At 41.1% G+C, this 4,506-nt stretch overlaps 1 pseudogene; it reads right to left on the minus strand.

The window, feature by feature from the left end:
- Positions 1-1,174: 1,174 nt before the first annotated feature.
- Positions 1,175-4,506, minus strand: part of LOC114046673 — a 9,826-nt pseudogene continuing 6,494 nt past the window's right edge.

Here is a 4,506-nt window from a genome sequence, read left to right on the forward strand (position 1 = left end):
CAGACCCATCACAGCTGCACTGTAGTCTTCTCGCAATGCCTCCCTCCCTCCCTCCTTCCTTCTTCTTTTTCTCTCTTCTTGTTCTTCCTCCTCTTCCTCCCTTCTTTTTTCCTTCTTCTTCTTCTTCTTCTTCTTCTTCTTCTTCTTCTTCTTCTTCTTCTTCTTCTTCTTCTTCTTCTTCTTCTCTTTCTCCTTCTTCTTCTCTGTTCACCAGGTCTAGTTCCTATGAAGTTTAAGAATCATAACCTCTCAACTATAGAACCAAGATGGCTTATCTTGTAAGATAAGTAATGACTCAAGTGGCTGTGCCTTTTATTAGCTGTATCAGCCATGCATAATTTGACTGACTACATAGAACTGAATGCTTGAAAAATATCATTATGCATTATGCATTATCTCATTTGATCCTCACAACAATTCTGTAAGGTGCGTACTTCCTTTAACTCCATTCAATACAGGAGAAAACAAATTGAGAGAGGTTAAATGGTTTTGCTTCTTAGGGTCACAGAGAAGTTGTTTGAGGGAGGATTTGAAAACAGGTCTTCTTGACTTAGGCAGCTAGGGTGGTGCAATGTATAGAGCACTGGGCTTGAAATCAAGAAGTCTCATCTTCATGAGTTCAAATCTGCCTTAGACTCTTACTAGCTGTGTGACAGTAGGCAAGACTCTTAACACTGTTTGCCTCAGTTCCTCATCTGTAAAATAAGCTGGAGAAGGAAACTGCAAACCACTCCAGTATGTTGGCCAAGAAAAACCCAAATGAGATCATAAAGAGTTGGGCATGACCGAACAACCACCACAACTTCCTAATTTAAGTAATTTGTTTCTTTATGGACATTGTCTCTTATAGTATAACCTCAAATAGAAGGTTACTACTCAAATAGTGAAGCAGATGACAGTAATTAAAAATATTATCACATAAACATTTATTGCCAAACTCATGAATTCAATCTATGAAAACATAAGGGTAGGAACAAACTCTTAAGCAGTAATTTTTTAAAAATGTCTGTACCTTAACATATAGCTTCCAAAATGGGAGGGTAGTGGCATTTACTTCTTTTTTTCTTTTTTTTTTGTGGCATTTACTTCTTATTCAGGGTGATAGAAGGATGGCATGGTAAAGGGTTTGGACTTGGTATAGAATAAATATGCATGTCATTTTGCTGGCTGTCTTTTATAAAACCAGCTTCGTCCTCCAGTGTCTCCTCTTTGAATTGCATCTGGTCTTATTGCCAATTTTCATTAGAATCAGTTGAGGAAGGGGATGATTCTACTTCTGCTTCTCGGCAAGGATCCTCTTAATTCTCAAAGTCTCATGGGAGGATATAATGAAGAGATGACAGCTGAGATTCCACCATGATGGCTGGATGGGTGAAAAAGCATTTTTTCTCTTTTCCTTAAGCTTTGAGATCCTGATCAGAATGCTAACTTTATGTCAGCCATTCCCAAAGTAATACAGGCAGTACCAATGATGGGGTGCTTGGGTGCTTGTGCTTGTACTTGGACCCCAGTTTCTCCCTAGTCTCAGAAACACTGTCTCTGATAACCACTTCCCAGCCCAAGGACACTGTGCCTAACAGTTATTGGTGCGTGGTCCCCAGCATGACACTTATCTCTTTCCCTGGTGCAGCTACACAAAGCTGAATGAGAGTGTGCTGGGCTGCTCAGGCCCCAGCCCTCAGATCATGTCTTTGGAAGCCTCCCAATTTCTTAGTAAGTTCCTGTCTTGTGAGAAAGCTTTCCCTTGTTGCAGAGCATTCTCTCATCAAGATAGAGAGAGAGGGGTGCCTTGCCCAGCCCAAGGAGTTTTGTCCTTGGCTGGCCCAAGGACTCTTCCTCCTGCCTGACTCTCAAGATCCATACCTCTGTCATCTCCCTCCCTGTCTGGTATACTCCCTGTACTTTCTCATCCATAGCTCCCAAAGACACCTGGACCTTTAGATTACCTCATCAGTGTCCCTGGCATTCCTTTCTCATGCCCTTTTCCATATAAACCCTAGCTCCATCCTCAGTCTCCCGCAGGTTCCTTAAGAATCCTTGTCCGCTGAAAAGCGTAACAATAAATCTTTGCCACCTTGACTTAAAGAATGCTTGAGTCTGTGAATTCATTCCAGACGACCTCGTCCTGTGCTCCAGTCTTTGAGGGGTCTCAAGCTCTTAGACCACAAAACCAAGAGGGCTGACCCTCCCTGTTGACCCAGTTAGATTTTTGGTAGTACTGAATCATTGACTTGACATTATTCCAGCGGGCAACAAATCTGTTTGCTTGGCCCACCCTAATCTAAAAACTGATAGTTGTAACATTACTGGGACTTTCTCTTCCATCCACTCATACTGACTCAACCAACATTCTGTCTTCAGCCTCTAGCATTGTATAATAAACCTTGCTTTTCATGCCCCTGTAACTGAGCTCTATCAGCAGTTTTTTTCTGCCTTCTGCATACTGCATTGCATACAACAATGATCATGTCATATCAGGAATTATCAGAGGGGGCTCAGGAAGGGTTAAGGACAGTAGGTGATGTTGGGGGAGGAAGTTGATGCAAGGTTTACTGAGGGAAAATTGAGGGATCAGGCACTGCTCAAGGGAGGGTAAGAGGGCTATTTGGTCAAAGAGTTTCAGTGGGGTTTCTGGAATGCTTAGGGAAAGTTCTGGGAGGCACCAGGAGGGCTTAGGAGGGGCACAGGAACTTTGTGTGTGTGGTGCTTATGAAGCTTTGGGGAGCAAGTAGAAAGGATCAAGAAGGGTCAAGGAATACTCAAGGGACAATTAAAGGAGCAAGGGGATAAGTAGAGAAAAATAGAGGGATCAGGAAACGTCGATTAGGGGGCTCAGGGTTCAGGTGTTTTGGAGGGCTCAGGAAGCCTCAAGGAACATTCAGGACTTGAGTGGGGCTTAGGGGAAGTTCAGGGTTCAGGTAAGGTCAGGGAGAAGTTGGGGAGGTTCAGGGAGGTATGAGAAATGAGGGAGTGTCAGGGAAACCTTTCCAGGACTCACAGGGACTTAGGGAGGAGCAGGAAACTGTTAGCATTCTAGGTTAGTTATTGGATTAACAAGCAACTTACTTCAACACCAGAATGATTGAATCTATTACAAATTCATGTTTTCTAAATTCAACTGGGTTCTCACCGTTACACTGCAATCCTTTTCTTCATTTATATATGGTGTTTTATACTTGTTCTAAGAGTCTTCTGACCTTGGGATTTTATATTTTTGGTAATAATGCATTTTGGCAGGTTGTATTCAACAACTCAAATTTCACAGACCTTTCTTTGAAAGGCATGTAAATTTATTAAGTATACAGAATTAACCTATACATTAATCTTCTATTCAAATTCTACTTAGATTTTTTTTAGTGTGAAGAGGACTCTGGGTTCTCAAATGATATGCTAGAAGGAGGTAATTTTTGATAGGTCCTATCAAACTTTCAAGGATGGGCTTGGCAATGGATTGCATATCTGTTATTCGAGAATCAGCCTAGATAATTTTGGTGAGGTTCACCACAGGTTGGCTACTGGATGAAGAAAATTTTGGCCAGAGCAATTAAAGATGAGGGTCTATGAGGGTCAGAAAAGGGTTGTGATATGTAATATGAAACCTTCCACTGATGAATTTACAGATCCTTGAAATACTGATTAAATTTAGGGAAATTTTAACCCAAAGACAAATATACAAATTCACTTCCAAAAAATGGGCACTTAGCTCAATCAGGTAATTATTTTGCATGAGGAATTTAACTTTAAGAAGTAACTTACCCATACCAGTTAGCCAGACAAGACATGGGAAAGAGATGATCTGGAGTTAGGCTCAAGAGAGGGAGATGCACATGCACATGGAATATTGGTGACAGAAATGGTGGTTGTAACTTTTCAGGAAAGTATCTCTGGGAAGATGGAACAGAGCAGAGTCCCAGTGGACATTGGACTATTCTTGCCAAGGTGTGTTGAAAGTCCAGTCAGAATAAATCTTTGTTGAATTGAAAGATATACACTCCTAACTCTGAGACTCATGCCTAGCAGTGCTTCCTCCAAAAACAAAACAAAACATAACAAAACAAAACAAACAAACAAACAAACACAAAGACCCCAGTCTCTCTGAACTCCCCTGCAAGCCAGCCTTCCGGAGAGAGAGTGAAAAATCAGCTTCAGCTGAATTCCTTGCCAGGACAGGAAAAATCAAACCTTCTCCCTCTTCCCAATTACGATTAAAACAAAACAAAAAAACAAAATGAAAAAAACAAACACAAAAAAAACCCAACAAAAAGCCAAAGACCAAACCCAGAACATTTACTTTTTGGTTTTATATATATTTTCTCCAAGTGCCAAATACATAAGCATCATTGGCATCCCCTGCATTCCTATGAACAGACTAGACTGGAACATTTTTCTGCACTATCCAGCTTAATGTTGCAAACATGTTTATCTTAATTTTTGTTGTTGTTGCTTTTTGGTGAGGCGATTGGGGTTAAGTGACTTGCCCAGGGTCACACAGCTAGTAAGTGCCAA

The sequence above is a fragment of the Vombatus ursinus genome, unplaced genomic scaffold, assembly GCF_900497805.2.
Source record: "Vombatus ursinus unplaced genomic scaffold, bare-nosed wombat genome assembly UNPS02014785.1, whole genome shotgun sequence".
Classification (NCBI taxonomy): domain Eukaryota; kingdom Metazoa; phylum Chordata; class Mammalia; order Diprotodontia; family Vombatidae; genus Vombatus; species Vombatus ursinus.